The sequence below is a fragment of the Galeopterus variegatus genome, unplaced genomic scaffold, assembly GCF_000696425.1.
Source record: "Galeopterus variegatus unplaced genomic scaffold, G_variegatus-3.0.2 Scaffold18, whole genome shotgun sequence".
In the NCBI taxonomy this organism is placed as follows: Eukaryota; Metazoa; Chordata; class Mammalia; order Dermoptera; family Cynocephalidae; genus Galeopterus; species Galeopterus variegatus.
The window spans coordinates 709372-735186 of NW_007726129.1; the positions used below are offsets into that span (position 1 = coordinate 709372).

Here is a 25815-nt window from a genome sequence, read left to right on the forward strand (position 1 = left end):
CCCCCCCCCCCCATGCCCTGATGTGCTGTGGAGAGCGATTTTTCATTCCTACCAGCTGATTGTGTTCAGCAAATGTTTGTAAATGTCGGTGGCTGTGTTTCCTCCACGCTACGGTGAGCTTCCGCCCCCTGAAACTGTGTTTTCTGAGTCTTTTGTGTCTCCTAATGGTGCCTGGAACATTTTGCACATGATAAGGAACTCAAATAAAATGAACAATAAGCATCCCCAACCAGTTGGAGCTTTTTACAAGGCGTTCAATGAAAACCCTGAACTACATCGATGTCTGATAAAGGCAAACATCTGGAGATGCCAGTGGCAGATGCCCAATTATGCTGAGCCTGGTGAGTGGGCACAGAGTTATTTGGGGCTCAGCGGCATTGCTCAGCTGGGCCTGCTGCTACTGCGGGTATAGTCTTTCCCCCTCCCAGGGCACAGTCCTGGCCTGGAGAGGGCTGGGAATGAGTACTCAGCCACCACCAGCCCCAGCCATCAAGGTCTGCTGCCCCGTCCCCAAGGAGGAAGAGAGCATGTTAAATTTTTTTTCTCATTCACTTGTCCATTTCACAGAAATATCGTATTTTCTACAAGAAAGTATTAATTATACCACAGACATCACTAAGTGATAACTAAATGTTCAGGAGGTTAACATGTATATTGTTTCAAGTAGCTCCATGATTTATTATCTAATTGAAATAAATGGCAAATAGGGATATCATAACATCTTCCTTTTGTTTCGGTTTACGTCTCATTGTCCCTGGATATAGAATAAGGAATGAATCATCAAACAGCCCCCCTGGGAAGACCAGCTGGTTAAGGGCATAGGCTCCAGCCTCAGACCCATGGGGGTTCAGATCCCAGCCTGCTGCTGACCAAGAGCAAGAGTGGAGAATGCTAAGAGCTTCTCAGCCAGGGATGGGGTTGAGGATTAAGTGAGATAAACCTCTTGGCCTCATGTCTGGCATAAAGAACCTGTGCTAGTTGCTACTCAGTCTTGGTTGAGGGCAGAAGATGGCTCTGGATTTCCACTCCACAGTTAAGGCCCAGCTGAGTGAGGGGTCTGTATCCACATCAGTGTCCAAATTGTACCCAACAAGAAGGGGGAGTGAACCGAGGGTTTTACTGTGACAGGACAGTGCCTGTGGCTTGCCATCCTGTGGCTGGGATGGCATTTCTCCAGGGCCCAAGCCATGCTAACTTATATTTCTGAAAGAGGAAAAGGGCTTGCAAGCTACAAGTTTTACCCCATGAAGTCACCATTTTCATCTGAGTGTAGCTAGGTTCATGATGGGAGAGGAACATAAGGCCACCCAGCCAAAATGATTGTGTGTCTCTCTTCATGAAACCTGGCAAGGAGGCAGCAGGGTCACGTGAATGGTGTGGTCCAGGCCAGCAGGACAGGAGATGCAAGACAGCCATGAGTCCTGAGGATGAGACCCCAAATGCTCACCAAAATACTCTGTCCCCACTCAGGAATATGTCTCCACTAGCAGTCCCCAAAGCTGTAGGTCCTGGAGGGCACATTTCACAAATGATAAATCCCCAAAGTTAAACATCAAATCAGTAGAAGAGGAAAATCCCATTTTTTGACAATTACCAAATGTCTGGGTAAGACCCAGGTTCTACCCCAGCTTAGCCCACAGAGCCTGGCAAGTCTGGACACGTGTGACCAAGTTACAGACAGGAAACTCAGGCTGCCCTGCCTCTGGTGTTGCCAAGAACGAAGTCTCCCACGCAATGTTCCAAGTCACTAGGGCAGATCTGTCAAGTACTAGTGCCTTTTCATTTCCAATTTGAATGGAAAGCCTTCTTTTCTACATTGTACTTTTGGAAACAATGTTTCAGGCTGTCCCCAGATTCTATACCAGGCTGGGCTGCAAACGCGACAGCCTCTGGGGGCTAGTGCCTCAATGGCAGATGGGCCAGGGGCACAGGTGACTCTTCATCTCCTCCCTAAGGGACCCTCTGACATGTCCCATCAGTCCTGCTTCTAAAGGTGGCTTGCCAGACCCTCATTGTGCACCACCCCCTCTACCCCCACCCTTGCCATTGCTAAGCTATGGCCCATGGGGATTCCAGAAGAAGACAGAAAAACAAGGCCAGGGGCTGTAATTCTCCCACCATGCCAGCACACTGCAACCTCACCAGGACTCAGCATCCCAGCAAAATAAAGTGCATGGGCTTTCCAACAGCTCTCCTCAAGGGCCTTGGCAACTCCGTGTGGTCGCCCCTCTAGTCAAAGGACTTAGCAAGCACAATCACGTGAGAGTGGGGATCTGTTCTACTCCCATTACATGAAGATTCAATGGAGTATTCTTCAGGGTGGGATGTCCAGCCCTGGTTTTGAAACAAGCTGGGGTAAAATTACTGTGCAGTCAAACCTTAGCAAATCCATTCTAACTCACTTCATTTAAAACTGTTTTACTATAAAGGATTAGGCTAGGAAAGAATTTAATCACACCAAATCCACTTCTTAAATGGTTACAGATCCCATGATCAAGAGTAATAATTAAAAAGAAAGACTGAAAAACCCCTGGATGTTGAAACCCATGTTTGGTACTTAATTGATCAAACCAGCCTTCCTGACCCCAAGAGGCAGCCATATTCCTCGGCTAGGGGCATGTCTTTGGCATTTTTAGGCATTAATGAGAACAGAGGTAGACATGAGGCCAGGACAGGCCACTTCTTTTTACACAGAGGTCAGTTCTAACCTGCAACAAATTTGCATTGGCATCTGCTCTGAGCCAGACACTGTTCCAATGTCACAGATTCAACAGTGAGCAAAGCAGACAGAATCCCTGCCCTCATGAAGCTTTACATTCTGCTGGAAGAAAAGAGAATACCGAGGTTCATAATGAGTTAAGCAGTGATGTTTTAGAAAGAAAAATGAAGCAGGGAAAGGGGATAGAGGGTGATGGAAGAGGGTGTTAGTTTGTGTAGTACAGGGTAGTCAGGGAGGGTTATTCCAAAGTGGTGACATTGATCAGGGACCTGAGTTAAGTGAAAGAATGAGCCACGTGGACATTTGAGGGCAGAGCATTACAGTAGGAGCAAAGGCCTTGGGGCCAGAGGGGGCATGGCGCAGTGTGCTGCACTCTGACACAGTGTTTGCAAATCCACTGTACAGACCCAGGAGGCAAAACTAGCTCATTCCCATTACAGGAACAAAGCCTCCTCTCCAGCAAGTCAGCAGAGCCCGTCTCGGTCCCACCAAGCCATTATTGCCCCTCTCAGCATCTTCCCAGAAGCCTCCTCACTCAGCATATGCTGGCTTCCCAGGGGAGTGACATTCCAGCTGGGGGTTGCATTCCTGGCTGACAGACCAGCATCCAGTTAGGAAAGCCTCTGACCAGCCATTGCCTTAAACACTCAGTCACAGCACCCACCGTACTGTATAACTGATCACTGCCAGTCAGACCAGGAGGACACCCCTCCTTAGACCCCCAGCACAAATGTGAGCATTGACCTCATGTGGGCCCTGCTCGGTGGGATTCCTACAGCTGGTGCCAAAATGAGATGCCCCACAGAGTCATGACTCTGGCCTACAGCTTGTCCTCAGATTATGACAAATATACATGCCGCAGAACCAACCCCAGACTCATGGCCCTCAGCACCTGGATGCAGCCCCCTTCCTGGGGCTGTGTGTCTCTCCCCATCCCCACTTTATAGGGGAGAGAGCTGAGGCCTAAGGGCAGTGGGGGAAGTACTGTATCACTCAGGGTTCAATCAGGGAGGTAGAACCAGTACCGGCACAGTAGAATGAGGAATTTATTCTAGGGATTAGACCTTATCGATTGTGGAGGGAGCTGGGGAAACTAGGGTCCAAAAGGGGAACTTGGAGAATCAGAGGAAGGTCACTGCTAGCCCTGGTGAAGGGGAAGGAGAGTCAGATCTTGCAGGGGGTCTGGGAGGCTGGGGTAGGAGCCTGTGGAACCTTGCCACCTCTTTGTGGCTCCTGTCTACATGAGTTTGCAGAGAAGTGTCTGTGAGGTCCTGGGGTTGCTGTTGGTCAACTGGACTGGCAGTCAGGAAGGAGAGCTGGACACAAAGCCATTGCCAGTGAGGACAAACTGGAAGCTGCCAGCCTCTTAACCATTTGGCCTGTTTGCCTTGCTGGGTTTCTAAAGGTCTTTGGGGAAACCATTTATATCATCCCGCATACTGTAAAGAAGGCTCCCAGAAAACCTGCCTTGTGAAATTACCGTCATGGCCAGCACACTGCCCTGAAACATCCTCTTGCATTAAGAGGACTTCATCTCCTGGCACCAGGCTACGGGTGTGGGGATCCCAGATAATGACCTTTTAGGTGAGGCCTACATTCAGGAGGATGAACAGACAAAGTGAGAAGGGAAGGTTTTTTGTTTTGTTTTGTTTTTCTTATAAAGATGACCAGTAAGGGAATCTTAACCCTTGAATTGGTGTTGTCAGCACCACCTCTCCCAAGTGAGCGAACCGGCCATCCCTATATGGGGATCCGAACCCACAGCCTTGGTGTTATCAGCATCGCACTCTCCCAAGTGAGCCATAGGCCGGCCCTGGAAGGGAAGGTTTGAAACTGGGGGTCCTGGAGCTGCTTGGCCTGCTCTGCACGTTTTCTCTCACCCCACCCCTGCCCCACCTCACCCCAACCCCTTGAGCACCCCTGTCCTCAGGGCCCTGTCTCCACCAAATGCACCCCCTGTAACATCTCATTTACCGCATGGCCTTTGCTGCCTTCTTTGCCCTGATTACCTTCAACTCCAGTTCCAGCCTCAACTGCATTTCCTCTCCCTGCTGGACAATTCTATTGGGGGTGTAGCAAAAACCTCAGGAAACCTTCACTGGTTACTGGCTGCCAGTCACTTCCAGTCCAAATGCTGCTCAAGCAAATGTGTCTGCTGCATGCTGAAGTGCTCCCACCCCCTGAATAGGAGACACCCCTTCCCCCAGCTACTGTGTCACCCTCAGGTGGGCTGGGGCAGAAAAAGGGTGAGACCCAAGGATGCTGTGGGAAGTACCCAGGCTTTGGAGCACGACAAATAGGAGTTCTAGTCCCAGTCCTGACACTGACGCTGGCCTGGGTGGTCCCCTCAAGACTCTGCACTTGTGTTTCACCGGCTGTGTGATGCAGAGGGTTGCAAGGATTACAACTTATGCCTGTCCAGTGCTCAGCACTGTTGGTGACACAGAGCAGGGCTCAGCAAATGTAGCAGTCGGGGACAGAGAAGAGGCAGGGGCATCAGACAGAGGCCCAGGGCCAGGCCTCTCCAACCCCACCTCTCTGCCCTGCCCACCATGCCTCTTCCAGAGCCCCCTGCCCCTTCTACCCTCAGCACCACTTCCCAGTAGCTTCTCTAGACCCAAAGGCCCTTCTCTTCCTTCTCTGAACTTTCACCCTGGTACAGCAGCCACCAGGTGACAGCAGCCCGGGGATGAACTGAGCATCTGTGATCTCAGTTCTGGATCCCAGCACCTCTTGGAGGGTGGTGCTTGGCTGTGCTCTGAAGGCAAGTGGAGGGCGAAAAGTTCAACCCAATGCAAAAGTAACAGACCTGATTACAACCATTCAATAGTCAGATTATTATTTGGCCTCTGTGACACCCAAACCACCAGTTATAAGATAAATTTTCTCCCACTCAGAACTGGCCAGAAGGTTACCAAGTACATGCGCCCAATTACAGTCCTCAGGCGCAGAAGGGGCCGGGCCTGCCCACTGCCTCAGTTTGGTATTTTTTTTTTTTTTCCTTTTTTTGTCTTTTTTACTGACCGGTAACGGGATCGCAACCCTCGGTGTTGCGTCCGCACTGCGCTCAGCCAGTGAGCGGGAACCAGTTGCCACATGGGATCCGAACCCTCGGCGGGAGCGCCACCGCACTCCCAAGTGGCGCACTCTCCAGTGCGCCACCGGGCCAGCCCCTCAGTTTGGTTTTTTTTTTTTTTTTTTTTCCTTTTTGTCTTTTTTCGTGACCGGCAACGGATCGCAACCCTCAGTGTCACGCCCGTACTGGACCGGGACCGGCAACGGGATCGCAACCCTCGGTGTTGGTCCCGCGCCTCGCTCAGCCAGTGAGCGGGAACCGGTCTGTATGTGGGATCCGAACCCTCGGCGGGAGCGCCGCCACACTCCCAAGCGGCGCACTGTAGCAGTGCGCCACTGGGCCGGCCCCCCTCAGTTTGATTTTGACAGCACAGTGTTCTGGGTGTCTAGACACCTTTGTCAGGGCTTGGAGGAAATGGCTATGGAAGGACAAGGCTGCAGGTGTGCCCATGTCATTCTGAAAGATGCCCCCATCTATGTCTAGGACATGTGAGTTTGTGAACCTGTAGCTTATAATACTGAAAAAGTTCATCTATCCCACTTAATTTTTAGAAAACTGTCAGAAAGTGCAAGTTGAGTCTTCTTATCTGAGTCTAATCTGACCACTACTGCCATCTAAGCCATGGACCAGCTTGCGTACCTTGATAAATGGTACTTAGAGCCACCATATTGAATTAGGAGCTAATTATATGTGATGTACTCTGTAACAGGGTTAGTTCCATTTCCTAGGATGTAGCAGAAGTGCCTGCTGGTCACCAAGTTAATTTATTGTTACTGTTTATAATTACAGCCCAAAGGGGTCACATTGACAAGGTCCCCCAACTAAGGGGGACACCCTGGCAGAGATGGCAGGACTTGACAAGAAGGACCATGGCTGCTGGCACCTCCGAAGAGCCCTGACCCTCACTTGGAACCTGATGCATGTATTTGGGATGGCTCCTTTTAAAGGCCGCTTGCCAAAGGCAGGAGGTGGAAGCAGGAGGCTCGGTGGCAGAATGGATTAAGAAGAGCACTGGGTTTAAGAGTCAGGCAGACCCGGGTTCAAATCCCAGCTCCTCTCCTGTGATCTTGGGCAGCACACTTTACCCCTCTAGCCCTCCATTTCTTCATCTGTGAAGTGGTGACACAACAGTAGCTGCCCTGCTGGTGTGTAGCATAGGTAGGTGTGGTGATGTCCACACTCATACCTAAGGAGGCATGAGGCTAAGGGGGGGAGGAGACAGGCACGAGACTGAGATGACACAGGGCTTTGGGTTTGTCATGGACGTCACTGACATGCTGCACTTGTCACAAGGGGCTCCTCTTCAGACATGGTCACTACAGAAGGGACCTCAATACCTGCCCACTGGCCAAGTCTTCCAATCAGCTAGGACAAGGAAACTGGCAGTCCAGGCAAGAAATAGTTGACGGGACCCTGAGTCATACAGGAAGAATAGCCAGTGGAGGATCTGACCACCCCCCGCATTGTGTCAGCTGCCTCTGGGGGAGCCTGGGCCTAGGGGGGACCTTCTGTACAGTTGTCCACAAGATGGGATGGATGCCACTCAACTCTTCTGGACCCCATGGGCCTAGAAGGGGTCCCCTCCAGCCATCCCCTCCATGCCAGGCAACAGACATGCTAGAGGGGGGTGGCAACGTTGTTCTGTTTATATCCAAGGTCTACAGGACCAGAGACTGATGTTCATAAATGAAGCAAAGTGGTGACCAGATGTGCTGTGGGGAGGTCAGGCCATGGGGCAGCAGGAGTGGATGGTGGCTCCTCCTGCCTCACCCTCTGACCTCCACCTTGAACCCAGAGCTGCAGCTGGGTAGTAGGAGAGGCCAGAAAGCCCCATCTGGGGAAAGCAAGGCCTCACACCACTAGCAAGGCCTGATTTTTCCTGAAGTGACCTCACCCCACCCCAACCAGAGTGACAGTTTTCTGGCTCTAGCAATGGAATGAAAGTCTGAGAACCCAGAAGGGCAGGGAGAGGCTCTGTGGCCCAAGGAGGGCTGGAGGATTTGCTCTCTTTGTTCAGAGCCAACAACTACAGGCTCAGTGTTCAAAACATTTGAATGAACAGAGGGACTGTTTACCGATATTTAAAAAAAGAAAGTAATTAGAAGTTTACGAACCTCCAGAGCTCCTGGCCACGGATGTCAAAGGCTTTCTAGACCTGGAGCAGGACACAGCATAAAAAGCAACCACAGACGCAATCCGCCATGGTGTGTTCTGCCACTGATCCCACTTGACAGGCGTGCCCCACTGGGGCTCATAAACGGTTCTGTGCCTAACGGAATGGCATTTCACATATGTCCACAGTTTTTCATTCCTAGGTGGTTTTCTTTCTAAACTTGGGAATATGGAGATTCTATTTTAAGAACGTTAATTACTGCCCGATTTGAATGTAACTAATGCGAACAAAAAAATAACTTTGAACGGAAGAAGGAAACAAAAGCAATTTATGGGGTGATTTTGTGTTCACATCCCTCAAGATTGCCTGAGAACATTTGTCTGATGCATTTATTTCTGGTCAAGACAAGTGAATAGCCAGCTTTTTGGTGGTTTCTGGAGAATGAGGCGAGGGCCGGCCACATCTGCCTGGAAGACGCCGGCTCAGGCCACCTCAGGCCACCCTGGGCCAGCCAGGATCCCTCCTCAGGGCTCAAAGAGGTAGTGTCAGGAAGGTAAAAATAGAGCAAGGGACTCAGCAACAGCTTTGACACATGGTTTTCTCATCCCAGGGACTGCCACGCAGGGCCCTCTTTTTCAGCTATTCTAAGTGACAAAGAAAAAAAGTAAGATAATCTGAGAACTAAATAAAAACGGTGCTAAATTTTAGCCACCTTTTCTTCAATCTTTCTCCTTTCCCAAATGTTCTTTTTGGCTCTTCTTTCCTCACTGAACCAAAAATTGGATGAGTCCTGAGGTTCTGTCCTTGACCCCTTTTTTTCCTCCACCTGCCCTCCCTGCGAACAGGCATTCACAATTGTGGCTTCAGCAGGGGTCCACGAGGCCACAACCCTGGCATGTCCCAGGTACCCAGACACCTCTTGGACAGTTCCCCTGCCCCCACAAGGCTCCAACATCCCAGAACCAGATTCTGCGTCTCCCTTTGGAGGGTTGCACTGGGGACACATTCCTTCCCATGCTTGTCTCCCCCATAGCCTCGTCTGTATGCAGGTGGCCAGAACTGTTTGACATGTGACCGAGGTCCCAGCCCTTCCAGAGCCCACCTCTGAGTGGTGCTTGGAGCAAGGAGTCTTCCCCATTACAAGAGGCCCTAATACTAAATGAGAGGGGAGATCAGGAAGGCTTCCTTGAGGAGAGACTTTTCGGCTGAGACCTGAAGTGAGAAGGAGCTAGCCGAGCAAAGCAGGGAGTTCCAGGCTGAAGAAAGGCCCACGAGGGGAGAGACTAGGGCTCATGGGAGGAAACAAGGCTCCAGGGCACAGCAGGTGAGGATGGGATTGGTAAAGAATGAGACAGAGGGCATGGATTTTATCCTGCGGTCAATGAAAGTGTGCTAAACTGGGAGGGTGCTCAGGTTTGTATGTAGAAAGATCACTGGCTTCTGTATGGAGAACAATGGAGGGGGCAAAACTGAAGGACCCTGGTGAGAGACAGTGGGCTTGACCAGGGTGGCCCCCACCATCCCCAGTCCCATGGCAGAAGTCTCCCTGGTCTTGCTGGGTTTATACTTTCCAAGCCCTACCAGCTCTCTGACCAGATGGATGTGCGGGACAACAGCTGGTGGGCCAATTCACACTCAGCTGTTAAGGACAAACAATGGCAGCATCCGCCTCAAATCCCTCTGGGACAGATGAGGGTGGCAGGAAAGAGCGGAGGATGGAAGCTAGCAAGGCTTCCCACCCCTGGGGTGTTCCCCCTTGCCTGTGGGTGCCTTCTATGCATAGGGAGCCCCATAGGGTGGAAATCCTAACCAGGATGGCACCAAACATAAAAGTCTGGGCTGTGCCGCTCTCTTGTTATTGACTCTGGACAAGTCACTTAACTGACCCCTCCCCTCAGCCTCAGTTTCCCTCTCTGAGTATGGGGACAATAATGCCTAAACTTCGCAGTTTGTTTAGAGGACTAAACAAGGGGTTGCACAATGCTCCTAGCACAGTGCCTGGCACACATTGGGTGCCCCAAAACGTTGTTGATGATGATGATTATGATGGTGATGATGATGATGATCTCAGGAAACCATAGGTGCTAACACCACACACGTGTGAGTTCTCACAAGTCTTTTAACCATTTTGGGGTGTCTTTCTTTGTGACAAGGTTGCCTAATTGATGCGCTACTTCACACAGTTGGGAGCAGTCTCTCCCAGCTCCTGTGGTGCCCCCTGGTGTGTACAGAGGGAATTGAACCTTTTGGTGATTGACATGACAGCCTGGCTGGAAACCATTTTATTAATTCAACCAAGGTTCCCAGAGTGGCTCCCAGGGACTAGGCCCTGGGTTTTGTGCTCAGGGGGCTCTTGGTTGCCAGCACAAAGCCCGGGGTGTGTGATCAAGGGGCAGGGGTGACAGCTTTAGAGCTGAGTCTTAGAGGATGGATGCCAAGTAGACCGACAGAGGAGGGTGTTCCAGACACAGTGGATAGCATGTGCAAAGGTACAGAGGTGTGAAAGAGCATGGCATGTTCCAGGAAGAATGAAAGCTAGAGGCTGGGGCACTCACAACAGATCAGCGGGAGGCAAGGAGGGGCAGCAGCAAGGCAGGGGAGGGCAGGCCTGGTCACCAAGGACCCCCAAGCCAGGCCAGGTGAGGGGTTTGTCCTTCAGGTAGAGGGAGATCTGGAGCTGCTGGACAAGGGTAGAATGAACTGAGTGGCTCATGGTGGGGACCGCGGGCTTGGACATTGAGCATGAAAGAAAGGGCCAAGTACAGCATTGGTGGCCACACAACCATGCAGGCAAAAAAGGAGGAGGCCTGGGGGAAGTGGCAGCTGGGGGAAGTGGGAAGCAGGGACTGGAAGTGGACTCAGGACCTGGGACTGATTGGCCTGGACTTTGTTTTTTTTTTTTTTTTTTTTCCTGGCCTGGACTTTGAACAGGACTGGTTGAGGGGGGGGAAAAGGCCAAGAATAGAGTGGACTGCTGGGGGCTGCACCAATGAGGCCTAGAAACAGGACTAGGCTCCCTGCCTTCCCACACCAACTCAGTCTCTGTTTTTCTCTCTTCTTTAACTGCCACTATAAGAAACCAACTACTCTGTAATTGTTTAATATATTTCCCTGTTCTTAACCTAAAAAAATGAGTAAGTGGAATGCTTGAAAAGGCCAAGAATAGAGTGGACTGCTGGGGGCTGCACCAATGAGGCCTAGAAACAGGACTAGGCTCCCTGCCTTCCCACACCAACTCAGTCTCTGTTTTTCTCTCTTCTTTAACTGCCACTATAAGAAACCAACTACTCTGTAATTGTTTAATATATTTCCCTGTTCTTAACCTAAAAAAATGAGTAAGTGGAATGCTTTCTATTTCCTCCTCAAATAGAAAAGCAAAATTACCTATACATGGTACCTCATGTATATGAATCTCTGGATTTTTATTTTCCATTGATTTTTTTTGTTTTTCTGATTTTAAAGGAAAAAAAAAAGAGACTGTTTACACACCAGGATGAGGTCTGTAGGTGTCCCATCGGTGCCCAGCTGCCCCTCACGGCCCCCAATCACCCTGAGAGAGCCTGAGCTCACCTGTCCCAGGCTCATCCCTCAAGGGCTCCTCTTAAACTGTGACATGACAGCTCTTTACCTGTAGGACTGAGATCTTCCCTCAAAGCCAGAGGGCACATTCTAAACCCTGGGATGATGACATTTTGATAAAGTTTTAAAAAACGATTTCACTTTGCAAGACAAACAGCTAATGAAATAGACATTTTTTGGTAACCACCCATACACCAATCAATCTGTCACTCAAATAACTGGTTCCTAAGAAGTGTGAAATGAGGCCACTCCGGAGTTCTGTGGGAACAGAGAGCCCCCAAGAAGGCTTCCTCTCAACAGATTACACTTGCCACCAGCAACAGGGAGAATCTCTGATTGAGAGCACAGGAAATCCACAGCTAATTAGTTGCTCAATCAATACTGACTTTTGGAAGACAAGCAGGGGGTGACTGTTACACTGTTTATGTGCAATCAGCCCACATCATCACCTGTATATCTTGCCTCTATTTCTTTTCAATTCTATCCCCATTAGGGGAAAAAAAATAAGTGTTTCCCACCCAGAAGGCTGGTGAGTGAGTCATGCTGTGGGAGCCTCTTCTGTGCTGCAGCCATTCAAGCAAGAACTTAAAACAAAGGGTCATTTCAACACCACCAACAAAAATCAGTAGGACAAGCCTTAGTCATAAGACACATCCCCTCTGTGCCTACGTGAGGCCACCATCAGAGTAAAGATGCCCTCACCTCACTCACTCTCTTTGTAACTCTTGCTCCGCCTGGCTGCTTGTTTCTTTCTACCTTTATTTTCCCTTAGCTCTAATTCCTTCACTGCTTGCGGGGGGAAGTTTCATATTGCTCATAGAATACAGTTTAAGTCATCTTAAACCATTTTTGGAACAAGATAGAATAAAACGAATTGAGTTAAATGAGTTAGTTTATCATAACCTGCCCCAAAACAGCTCTAACTGAAGAATTCTGAATTCTGCTGCAGTAAACGTAGAAAGGGAACAGATGGCTACAGGGGCTAACTAATAAGTAGCAGTGTCTGCACACAGTAGGCACTCGATAAACGTCAATTAAGTTGTTTTTTAAATGATGGAATCTGAAAGGCCTCAGGAACAAATAAGATGAACTGGATAGTAACTACTTTGAAAGAAACAAGTGATTTTAAAAAATTACTAACAGGAACAGATTACAACAAAAAAATGGCTGTAATTCCATGGTGAAAACTATAAAAGAATTGAGAAACACTTGGCATATCACAAACAATAGAACAAAGAAATCAATGATGTTGAAGATAAAGTAAGACATCTAACCAAAAATGTAGATGAAGAAAACAGAGGAACAAATAACTGATTTGGAAAATGGGAAGTGTTGTCACAACCCTAAAATAGGCCCAGGAGAAGGATGAATGGGATGAGGTACACATGAGGGAGGCATCAGGAAAGAAATAATACAAGAAAAGTGTCCAAAGATGAATAAACAGCTCAGCCTAGAACTAAAGAACACATGCTGTGCCTTTCAAGTTTAACTCTGAGGAAAAGAAATAAACATTTGCTAGCTAAAATTTTAAATTATAAATTGTCCAACAAGCTGAAGTGAAGGGAGACATGTTCTTCTGAAACTGGATGAGATGACAACAGAACACCACAAATATTAAAGACAAAATGAGCCTAAAAAAATGTGCAATTCTAATCACACATATGGATTCTAACCACATATCAGTCATGCTCCTAAATAAGACTTGCTCTACAAGTAGGAGAAAACAAAGTTACATAAAAATTGGGGAGAATGTGTGCACAATTATACTTTTTAAAAGCAAAGGAGACTGTGTGACTCTTTACAAAATATAAGACAAAAGCTGTCTTATATAACAAGACATTAGAATTAGAATGGACCAATTAAAGAAGAAAAAAAGAATAAGTGATCTGACAAAATGCAGTCATTCTCAAGCCCTCACCCACAATCTAATAATTCCCAAATCCTGCTCCAGCTTAGACCTCAACTCTGAATTCTGGATCTGACTATCCCACTGCCACCTGAACACATCCATGCAAGTGTCACACACCACCACAAACCCTGCCTTCACCCTCCCCAACCCTGGCCAGTGAGCAACCCCACCATCAATAGTTGTCGGATCTGGGAAACCTTTAAATTCACTCCTGGTCCATCGTTATGCCACCGAACTAGCCGTTGGTCCCATTCATTTGTAGTAGTGTGCTTGGGCTGCCATAACAGAATACCACAGACTGAGTGGCTTAAACAACAGAAATTTATTTTCTCACAGTTCTGGAAGCTAGAAGTCTGAGATCAATGTTCTGGCTGATTCCATTTCTGGTGAGGGCTCTCTTCCTTGCTTGTAGATGGCTGCCTTCTCACTAAGTCCTCACATGGCCTTTTCTTAGTGCATGTGAGCACTCTCTGGTGTCTCTTCTTATAAAGACACTAATCACATCAGATCAGGGTCTCACACTTATGACCTCATTTAACCTTAATCACCTCCTTCTAGGCCCCATCTCCAAATATAGCCATGCTGGGGGTTAGGGCTTCAACATATAAATTTGGGGGGGACACAAATATTCAGTCCATAACACCATTTTACCCTCATAGATATCCCCCAGCTACGTGACCCCTCTCTTTCCACCACCTTGGCCCTGCTGTCTCCCTGCTTCAGCTACTGCACTGGCTTTCCCGCTCATCTCCTCTCCTGCCTGCCACATGCTCCCTGTAGAACCCTTTCCAAATGGACAATTGATCACTGAACATCCAGTAAGGTTTTTCACCAATATCGTCTAATCTAATTTTCCCAACAACCCTGCAAAGTGGTAGAAACCCAAGGCAAAGTGAAGGCTCAGTGTTGCCCAGAGCCAGATTTGAATCCATAGACTCTAAAGTGCATGAAAACACCAGAAAGGGTGTCAGGCCCATAATACACACAATTAATGATTGGCAGATGAATGGGGTTTACATGTAATCATAACTTCAGCTTCTCCTTCAATAGTACTTATGGCAAAGGTGATTTCCCTTCTGACTCCAACTACAGAGATCAGGCTCTCTGTTTTGCTGCCTCATTGGGAGAAATGAAGAGTTAACATTTTGTAAATCAAACAAAAAGTGCATACCGTTCCTGTTAAGGACAGGTTCTCACATGTGACTTCAATAATTTATTGGCAGATTTATTTGCACTTTTAGGGGTAGAAATTTTACAAGAATGAAATGACAAACGAACTACTGCTTTGTCTTAATTCCCCATTACGTGACGTCCTAACCTTTGTTCACTGAGGTAGAGGGCACTGCCCCACTCACTGGAAGATCAAGTTGAACAAACCAGGTGAGACACTCACCTCCCCACAGTGTTCCTTGGAGACCTTTGAGGTTTGAGGGGGTGGCTCCTCTCACCAGCTATCCCTGGCAGTTACTCTGGGCTACTTCTGCACATGCATACCTGAAGGTCTCAACCAAATGCACAAACAGCTGCCTGAACAGGCCTGTCCAGTCATGCCTTGGTGTTGGGGGCCTTGGGGTGATGCCTTCACCAGGGTTCAGTCAAGACTTTTCCCCAAGGCCAGTAGCTGTTCCCCATCCTCACCCCAAACTTCAAATGTAGAATGAGACTGGGTGATCTCAAGCCTGGATAAAGTCTGGCCCTGACACTCAGATGGAGGGCTGTGTGCCTCTGGATAAGTTACCAAACCTCTCTGGGTTTGGGCCTCATTAAAGGTACCTGGCCCTGGGCCGAGCCCGTGGCGCACTCTGGAGAGTGCGGCACTGGGAGCGCAGCAGCGCTCCCGCCACGGGTTCGGATCCTATATAGGGATGGCTGGTGCGCACACAGCGCTCACTGGATGAGCGCGGTGCAGCCGATCTCAAAAAGGACAAAAAAAAAGGTACCTGGCCCTAATATCACCATGTGGATAAATAAATCAACCTTCTAGGCCCTTTGCAAATATTATTTCTGGACCTGTAAAGTCAGTGTTATCATCATTTCAAGAAAGTAGAAACTGAGGCTTGGAGAGGTGAGTAGGTTCATCCAATTCCATAGCTGGTTCTGCTACCCACGAGAGGTAGAGGCATCCAGGAACATGAACAAGTTTGTTGCATCCAGGGATGTGGTCTCACTTGGAGCTGCACGTCCACCGGGGGTCACCCCAGGTGCTGGTCTGTGGTCTCAGGGGCTGTGGGCTGGAGGCCTCCTGGTGAACAGGCAGGCGCGTGCTTGGGACCACTGCTGGCTCCACAGACACCGCCTTGCTGTGCTGGGTAAACAGTCCACTTTCCATGCCCTCCCCCCAGGCCCGCCTTTCCCCACTCCCACTGCCTATTTAAGCCAGAGGCCCGACTCAGCCCAGGCACAGCCAGCTTCCAGAGCCAGGAGAGCAGCACTGCAGGCCCTGCTCACCAGTGGATGAAGGGTCCTTCTGTTTCACCGTTTCCTACCGGTGCGTTTTGAATGATGATGCTGAATTGGGTTGTAGCAGGAGCTGATTCTAGTCGCCTGGGAGCACACTGAGATGTATAGATGGCAGAGGGAGACTCTGATTGAATTTTTCCCATTTCTAATCCCTGACTTCATGTGATCCTATTTTCAAAGAAGGAGAAAGCCTGTAGTTTGTGAAAGGACAGGGGAGAGTGTATTTCAAAACAAGGTCTGGCTCAGAATATCAATGATCTGACATGTTTTTCCTTCCTTCTGAGAAAAGGGCCTGTAATTTCAAGGTTTTAGAGATTCCATTTCCTCTCAGGAACCCCTCCCTAAATAGGCAGTTCCTGTCATTTAATTCTATTTCGAGAAGTTGTGCAGGAGATTTTTCAGAACAGTTGGGAAGGGGTGCTAAGTAGCTGAGGGTGGGGGGCAGTTTGGGGAATGTCAGAGGCCAAAGGTCCTGTTCAACACCCTTCTCAGTGAGAGATGAGGAGTGAGCTCCTCCCCACCGAAGAGAGGGCAGTGGGACTGGGATTCGCACAGGTCCGGGTGGCTCAGGAGAGCCTGCCGCCTTATGCCCCCCTCCAGATGCTTCCTAGCTTGTAGTCTAGGCTCAGGCTAGTCCAGAGAGAAGGTGAGGAACAGAAGCACATGCAGGTGGTCAGCCGACCAGGTGAGGAGGCATCCCGGGGATAGGGAACAGGTACTTAGCCACAGGGAACAAGCCAGAGTGTCCTAGGGGAACCCAGGTCACCACATGTAGAGCGTGGGCCTGGGAGCTCTCGCTTTCTTCTTCCCACCCTGATCTGGCAACATCAAGTACCAATGCTCATTTGGTCCTGGCCACGGCCAGTCAAGATCCTGTAGTGGCCCCCATTGTTACAGGGGAGGGGGCATCTGAGGCTCAGAAATTAAGTGACTTGCCCAAGACCATTCAGCGGCAGGACGGCTGACAGGGACAAGAACCAAGTCTCCCTGGAGCCCACACCTTTCTATGTGGATTCCTAATCTGAAGGGAGCCAATTGTTTGCTATGGAGGAGTCACTCCTGCCGGCGCTGCCGCAACATCTTTGGCTAGGGGACAGAGAATGGATTGGGGTTCAGATTTCAGATTCTTCTTAGTTTGGGTAATCTGCAAAATGTATATGAAGGACGGGGTATGGTCCGGAGGGGCCCTGAGGAGTGACGGTGGCCATACTCGTGATGCGGCGGTGGTAGGAGGGCTTTGGGCAGCAGCAGAACTGGCTTGAGAAGGTGCAGAGAGCACGAGGCCACGCTGGGCTGGGCTGAACTTGGACGCCGAGACTGGGCCTGAGACCAGGGGGCGGAGCCCGGAACCAAGGATTCGGCCAGAGAGTTGGGGGCGGGGCCTGGGACTCGGAAGCCGGACTAAAGAGCGGGACTGCGCCTAAGGCCAGGGGCGGGGCTACAGGGTGGGGGCGGAGCCTACGAACGGGGACTAGGGCCCAAGTGTGGAGGGCAGCGTCCCTCGGCTGGGTCTGCAAGGGGTGCGGGGAGCCGGTAGCATCGTGTCCAAAGGCCTCCGCTCACACGAGTGCCCTCCCAACCGTCCCCTCCGAAGACACAGTTGGGTTCACCAAGTGTCCCCGTTGAGCCTCCCCTCCGCCTGCCTGTTTACCCGCTCCCTTACCTGCTGCCAAATCCCTCTGGTTCTTCCTCTCAACGCTGCTTCCTCCCCAAACCACCCCCATCCCGGTGGCCACTGTGCCTCTTCCCGGGCCTGGGTTCAGCTCTCCCCGACCCCCAGGTATCTATGCGAATCAGAATACGCAAAGCTCCTGGGGAGATCTCTGATTGCTCCGGTTCTCCTATCAGATCAAACCCAAGCCAGGTGGCTGGAGCTCTGAATTCGCCTCTTCCTCCCCGCCCCCACCCCCGCACACCGCCCGGATCAGGCTGTCCACGTGGAGGGCTCGTTCATCCCACCCTCGGAGTCCTACCAGCCTGCCAACCCTCGTCCACCCGGGTCTGTCCAGATCTGTCACAAAAATCCCTGCCCCCACCCCCTCCGGCTGCACTTGGACAGCCCGGCCCACACCCTCGCCCTGGCGACACGGAGGGTGTGGCAGTGCCTCCGGGCACAGGTGGGGCCCCTCGGTCTTTGTACCTGGCTCAACTGCTTGGGTGGCTGTCGGTTGAGTTCCGGAGATTGTTCTGGACCTCTGTGAACTGTTCATCTCCTTTTAGGTCTTAGCTGCAGTGACTTGCCCTTTTCAGAAAGGACAACAAGGTCCACGTGGCCCCTCCTCAGGTAAGAGGAGGCTTCTGGAACCACGGAGGTGGGGGGGTGGGGCAGGGAGGGAAAGGGAGGGGTGCCGCTCCAGACCTCCACTTGTGGGCTACTTGTTAATGTTTTTATATGAAGAGGTGCTGTGTGAGATTGTTTAAGAAAAGCTTCTGTGGCCTGATTAAAAAGTTTGAAAACCACAGCTCTGTGGTAAGTAATCTGGGGCATGCGTGTGCATCCCATCCTAACCTGCCCTCATGTACAATACAACACAAAGAGGGTGCGTCTGCACATCCGAATCTATGGAGAAAATAAACTCCTTCAATGCGTAGGAAAAGGATTGAAGCAGCATTTCACAAAAGTGAAGGGACACAAGTTTTCTGGAAAATGTAACCAGATATCATTGCCCACTACACTATCAAAAATAATTTTTTTTTTTTTTGTCTTTTTCCGTGTCCGGCAACAGATCACAACCCTCAGTGTTGCCCCCGTACCGGACCGGGGACCGGCAATGGGATCACAACCCTCGGTGTTGCTCCCGCGCCTCGCTCAGCCAGTGAGCGGGAACCGGTCTGTATGTGGGATCCGAACCCTCGGGCGGGAGCGCCGCCACGCTTCCCAAGCGGCGCACTATCCAGTGCGCCACCGGGCCGGCCCCCCAAAATAATTTTTTTTAAATGCTAAAACCCAGAGCTGGTAAGGACGCTGTGAAACAGGCATTCTCAAACAATCTGTAAATTGGTAGAAAGTAGTTTGGCAATATGTAACAGAAGCTTTACAGTTTACCGAGTAATTCTATTCTTGAATCCATCCCAGAAAAATAAGTCAAACTACTGGGCCATTCTTAGAAATAAAAGCAGAAACCAGGAACACAGTGACCCCGACAGTCAGGAACCTCGGACCAGGAGCCAGACAGCAAGACCATTATAAGAACCCAACACTTCCTAAATATTGGCAAATTAAATGTTTTCATGGTTGCTAGAAGGTCACTAGGCTGTGGGCAGGGAAATTTGGGGTGCAAAGTGGTGACTGGATGGGAGGTGGATAAGGTCTGCAGCTCGAAAGGAGGGAGGAAGATCTTTGGGGTCTGCCAGTCTCAGTGGGAAGTAGGTGGAATGTAACCTTCAGGGGACAGAAAAGGGCAAGAATCTTGTTTCGTGGGAATTGAGGAGGGGGGACATGTGGGACTGTATTACCCTTCCCCAGGAATGTACCCTGGAAGTAAGGGGGGGCTGGTGCAGGATGGCATCATTGGCATATTTTGAATATGTTTGCATATCATTTCTATTCACCCTTGGTCAGAAAAGTAGAGAGAAAAGGGAAATTAGAGTCAGGTGACCTGGCTGCACCTCTCAGGGACCATCATGTGCCCAAATCTCAGTTTCCTCATCTGTAACCATACCCATTTGGGCTGGTTGTACTGTGTAGATGCACCCATAGTGTGAAGAGCACATTCTGTGAGGTGCATGCTGTGGGACATCTGCTCAGATGTCTCTGAGAGGTGGATCTGTTATTCCTGCCTTTCTGATGGTCATTTCTAGTCTCCCTCATGTCTTTACTGTGTACTGGCTGGTGGCTGTGCTCCCACCTCAGCAGGGAAAGGGAGGAGGGAATGAGTTCAAGGTCCTGAGCAGGCCGCAGGTGGCCTCAGATGAATGGCATTGCTGAAGCCATTCTGGCTGTGGCTCTGGGTCAGCAGGGGGCCGGGGTGGCCACTTGTCCTTTAGATAGCAGGGATTCTTATTGTCTACCTACCTGACACACAGCTAGCATCAGGCTTGCAATAAAATACTGAGTGCCTATGGGCAGCAGGGCACAGGCCTCATTCTCATTTGGAGAACTCTCATATCCTGGGACTGGAGGTTGGCGTGGGTGGGTGAGCACCCCCGCCCCCAGAGCTCCACGTGGGCAGGGTCCCTGGACCTGCAGAGACAGCTCAAAGGGCGCTCCCTTCTTTTTCCTTGAGGGATGAAATTTGCCTACATAGCTCGAGCCTCCTATTTCTCAGTTCTGTTTCCAGCTTGATAGATGTGGTCACCCAACATGGGCTGGTCACCTTTCTAAGTGTGCAGATGACAAACTCATGCCAGTACATGCACAGAAACAACTAACTGGCAAGAGAGAAATGGTCTGTTGAAGCAAGGCCTGAGTTCTTCTAGTTATCTCAGAGGCCATGGAGGGTGCTGGCTGGGGTGTGATGAAGAGACCACCATTGTGACTCTGCACCGAGAGCTCCTCTCCTGAGGCCACATCCCTTCGCACACATGAGGGCTACAAAGGAACAGCCCGAGCAGAGATGTGGAGGCCTAGAAGGGCATGGAACTGCTTGCATCAGGGCCCTGGGCTCCAGGAGCAGGAGACACAGAGCATTCAGGCCCCTGGGCAGAGCCTGCCCTTCCTGACCAGGTGGTTGGGCACCCTCCTGGAGTCAGTGAGAGCCACTGAAGGATTTAACAGGGGAGCAGTGTGGTCTCATGTGTAGTTTAGAAAGATCCTACCAGCTGCCAGGTGGGCCAAAGGAGGGAGGCCAGTGCGGGGAGACCAGGCAGAGGCTGTGCAGAATCTAGGTGGCAGAGGACAAGGCCTAAAGTGGGGCATGGCTGTGGGAATGGCCTCTGGGATTAGGGAGGCAGAACTGTGGGCAGTGAGAGGAGACAGGGAGTGGAGGAGGTCCAGGGCCCCGGGACAACCCGGGGGACAAAGTTGGCGTTGGGACAGTGAAGGAGGAGGAATGCTGAACTTCTAGGGGAAGACATGGAGCTGTCAGCTGGGGGTGTCCTCTAGAGAGGGCGGGACATAGGAAGGTGGGGGGTAAGGAGTAGAGCAAGCCGTGAACAGAAGAGAGGCAGGTGAGGTGGAGGGTAAGAGCGAGAGCTGAGAGTAGGCACAAGGGAGGTGGAGCCACTCGGGAAGTCCTGCCTGCCAGGGCCATGCCCTCCGTGACCATGACAACTGCCAGATCCCGATTTGGGCCTGAGAAGAGGGCCCGTGCACTCACTTACAGTTTGCCCTGGTTGGGTTCTTCCCCTTCAGTGCATGGACCGTCTGGTTAGCACGCCACCCACACCATGCCAACCAGGCTAGCCTCAGCAATCCCTCCTGCTCAGAGTGTGCTGGCTGTGTCTGTGTCCTGCAGTCTGGGGGGCTGAGTGAGCCTCTGGCTGGCTGGCCAGGGGTCTGGGTGGTGGCCCTCAACCAGAAGTAAGGTTGGTCAGGGTGTCTCACCAGGTTTTCTGGTAAAGTTTTGGAGAGAAAACATCCAGAACAGAAGTCAGCACCAATGAGAAAACAGTCCATGCGGTTTCAGCCAGATTTGCTTTAAGAAATAGGCCTAACAGGAGGCTTGAGCAGCTCATTCCTCATCTGCTCTCTGGTCTCTGCTCCTGGGTCCTGGGTCACTGTCCTTCTTGCTCCCCCCCTGCTCTTGGGACTGCCCCTTTTCAGAGCCCTTTGGTGTCCCTTCCTTCCCTGCCCACCCTTCCACCCTGCTCTGAGGAGATATTCAGGAGGCAGTGGACAGCCTCACAGGCGGGTCAGGGGCCTCTCTAACAAGCAGCTCTTGGTTCTGCCCGAGCTGAGCACCCCCTCTCAGGGGGTGGAAGATTCTGGTTGGTTCTTTCAGAGACAAGGACTCTCATGGTGCCATGTGCAGAGGGAGGAACTGAGTATAGCAGTGGCCTGGGGTCGGAAGTCTCTGAAAGGGCCCAGGGAAGTCTCTGAAAGGGCCCGGGACATAGTGAGCTCCGATCTCAGGCACACCTGCCCGGGGCTGCGGGGGGTCACTTCTCAATTCACTCATTTGCTTTTTAATCTCTGCATAAATTCCCCTCTAGAGCTCATTTTGTTAAATGTTCTCTGTGTAGAAAACTTTAGGCTGAATGTGAAATGATTCCCTTCAGAAAAATTTTAGCAAGTCTGTTCTGTTTTAGGAAGGTTTGTCATCTTAATCTGTGTTCTCTGGTGCCTTGAAATGCCTACACACCACTCAGCCAGCCCATCCATTCCAAGAGGAAGCGCTGTACTCAAAACGCAGCCGGCACGGGGTCTGCATAGATCCCAGCATTTGTGTGGACTCATGGTTAGAGTCCCACTCCCACAGAAAGCAGCTGTCATTCCTTCTCTAGTAAAGTGTGTTCCAAGCCCTGTTCAGCTGATGAACCATTAACATCAGCCTTGATGTCAAGGAAGCAGGGGCTTTGCTGGAACAGAAGCCTCAACAGCAGAGCCTGAGAGAAGCGAGACTGCTCTGGTCTCCATCCCTCAGGAGGGTCTCCTGACGGTGGAGGTGGCACTGCCAGCTGGGAGCATACCGGGGGCCAGTGGCATGTCCTTGGCCCTCAGCTAGCTGGACAGCCCCATCACACAGCGGACACCCCAGAATTCACCTGAGGCAGGTGACATGACCTTCTGGGGAGTTCCAGGACCCCCTGCTTGTGGCTGTTTGCAAGACGCAGATCAGGCACAGACCTCAGCACCCAGGCAGATTCAGACTGCTTGAGGCTGCTGGCCCTTATGCAACTAGATGCTCAGCTCTTGGCTGTAGCCTCCAGTTCTGCCCTGGAGCTGCCCTGGCAGTGCCTCACTGGAAGAAGCCCTATGAACAGGGTGGAGATCTCAGGCCCTATCTTCATCATGGAGGAAGCCCTCACCCTCTGGCCTCTCCTGTTGCAGGCTCATCCTCCATGAGGGCACAGGGTGTGCTGGTGTCAAGTGGGCTTCTGCTCCAGCAGACTCCAAGCACACAGATCTGGTTGCAGGCAGGTTTTTTGTTTTTTGGGTTTTTTTAAAGATGACCAGTAAGGGAATCTTAACCCTTGGCTTGGTGTGGTCAGCACCACGCTCTCCCCAGTGAGCCACGGGCTAGCCCTTGCAGGCAGGTTCTTGAGTGTAAGACAGGGTCCATGGGAAAATGAGGGAAGGTGCCACTCAGGATGGCTCAGGCGTGGATTCAGGTGCCAGCCACTATCCAGCCTTCTCCCTAATGGTGCCCTTTGCAGTCACCAGTAGATGAATCTGCAGTGGCAGGCAGTAGAGGGCAGGGTGGCCAGATTTTCAAATTCATCTCCCCCTCCCCCTCCATGATGGGGCCCATGCTATCTGGACACCTGCCTGTGTCACTGCAGCACAAGGGCCTGGACCCAGAATCCTGCTACTCTTGTGCACTCCCGGTGCGTGCACCAAACTTGCTTGAGATTTGCTTTCCATTCACATACAAATCAGCTTCATAGGGCTATGTTCTGACATGGGAATGCCGAGGCTGGCTGGCTGGCTGAAGGAGGGCCCCAGAGCTGCTTGAAGCCTGTTCCTATTCTCAGAAACCACATGAGGCATTAATAGCTCCTGTGGAAAGCTTCCTTTTGAAAATTTTATGGCCCCTTTGCCTGCACTTGGCTTCTGCAGAGACCCATGACTTGGGCTTGCACAAGCAGTCCACAACAGACAGCTCTGATCAAGTCCTGCCAGGAGACGGGGTCCCTGACATCGCCCACACTGTAAGGCAAACCAGCCACACAAGGAGGAAACTTCGAAGGCTCTGGCTGTATCTTTAGGGCCTTGGCAGAAAGGGAATTAACAGGAGTCATAATAATGAGAACGTAATAGTAGAAATGAGGCAGGCACTGCACTGCGTCCTACACATGCACCATCTCCAGCTATCCTGAGATCTTATCCATGCTTAACACATGAGGAAACTAGGGTTTGGAGAGTCAGTTGAGCAACTTGTCAATATCCAGCAGGGTCACCCAAGCTCACATATCTGACACCAGAGTTTTTGCTCCTAATGTCTGCCAGCTCGCACTGCTGTCTCCCAAGGGATGCTCATGAGGTGCCTGTTATAGGCACCAGGTCCTGCAGGGCCTCACAGGACTCGGAAGGGAGGCTCCACTTTGCCCAGTGGACAGCCAAGGGGGAGCCACAGGAGGTTAGTGCAGGAGAGGAGCTGATAAGAATCAAGTTTTAGAAAGACCACATACCTGGTGTATATGAGACAGGATCCCTTTGGTGGCAAGTAAAGAAACCCAACTCAAAGCAACTAGAGCAAAGAAAAGGGGAATTTGCTTACTCATTAATTAGAAAGTCTGCGGGTTATGTTGGCTTTAGGCACAGGCAGATCAGAGCTCAAAGATGTTGGGACTTGGCTTCTCTCCTTCCAGCCCTCAGGTCTGTTTTCCTCTGAATTGGATTCACTCTCAAGGAAGGCTCCAGAAGCTTCAGGCTCTTAGTGCTTCTAGGTCACAGAAAATGCAGGCTTCTTTCCTGAGGGGTCTAGGAAGAGTTGCAGGCAGAGCTTAGATGAGTCCCACTTGGTTGTATGGGGTCCAAGGGCTGGGTGGCCTGGACTGGCTCACTGCCCTCCTGGGGTGGAGCAGGGCAGGCTGAAGTGTGTTTGCCACAGCCAGAGAAGTGGAGCAGGTTGGACCCAGTCCAGTGGTGGTGCCCGACACTCAGAGCTCCATCCAGGGTGTGCATGCAGACAGACTCGTACTTGATTAAAATGATGGTCAGGGTCGTACAGGGCAGAGAGGGGAGGCTGGCGAGAGCTTCCAGAAGAAGGAGGCAGGTACTTTGGATCTAAAAGGATGAGTAGGCATTTACCTGGCACATCTATGTTCATGGGAGTCACTGCTACAGCACACATGCTCATGCCAGACCCCAGACCCTAATTCAGTCGGAGATGTGGCTCTTGGGAATTAGCCTGGATTTGTCTGACCTGCATCACTCAGAAAGACATTCTCTTCAGTCTTTCTTTCTGTCCTCCCAGCAATGAGTTGACTCCAAGTTTCAGCAGCTCCGAGCTCACGTTGCTGTGCCAACTACTCCACAGCAGACAACCAGGCAGAAATGGGCTGGCCAGATCTCAGTGCTGCTGGTGAACACAGACACATTTGGGCAATTGGATTGGAGCAATCCATGGCCCCTCTACTGTGGAAACCTGGAGCTTGGCCCAGCTCCTACTTAGACATGAGTCTGTGGATGCAAGGAAGACTCAGGCAAAGTCCCTCTGCTTCAGGACTCCCAGCCTTCCTGCTGGGAAGAGAGGGCTCAGCAGGCACAAGGGTCAAAGGAAAGCGTGGTGAAGGAAGGTCAGGCCTCATCTTGGTCCCAAAATGGAGGAACTCCCAACCCTCATCAACTCTGAAATCCCTAGAAGATAGTGTTGGCTTCCTCAGAGGCAGGCCCTGGCCAGCAGAACTAGTCTGGCTGGCTCACCTTCCTGCTGCAGGAGAAATTCAAATTCAAAGCCAGCATCCACAGAGGCCTCTTTGAGCCGCTGTGCAGGCAAGTCCTGTGCACCAGCACACCTGCCACATCCATTTCCCAGACAGCAGGAAATGCTGAGTGGGAGTGGGGAGTAGGGTGGCTGTCTTGGTGCCAGTGGTGTTTAGCATCCAGGAGCAGAGGTCCTGCACCACAGCTTGCCCAGACAGGACCATCCTGGCCAGGCTCTGTTCCTGAGGGTGCCCTTCCCTGGTGATGGCAGATCAGCCAGCCCCTGAGTCCTCATGCCAGTGTCTGGGACCCTCTGAGCACCACAGTCCCCCTCTTCCCATGCTGTGGCACCTACAGGTCACATGTTAGCAATCAGGTGTCCCGATGTTGACAGGTTAACTGCAGATTGTCAGTAATCAGTAGGAGGAGCCACAGTGTGGAGCTGCCTGTTGTCAATGCTCCTGACCTACCCAGGAGTGGCTGTGGCTGT

At 51.0% G+C, this 25815-nt stretch overlaps 1 protein-coding gene across 1 annotated transcript in view; it reads left to right on the forward strand.

The window, feature by feature from the left end:
* SMPD3 (sphingomyelin phosphodiesterase 3, neutral membrane (neutral sphingomyelinase II)) overlaps positions 1-25815 on the forward strand; it is an 87582-nt gene that overhangs the window by 44688 nt on the left and 17079 nt on the right. The window contains exon 2 of the mRNA XM_008567099.1: positions 18077-18140. The gene's annotated coding sequence lies outside the window, so the exon portion shown is untranslated. The remainder of the gene's footprint in view (positions 1-18076; positions 18141-25815) is intronic.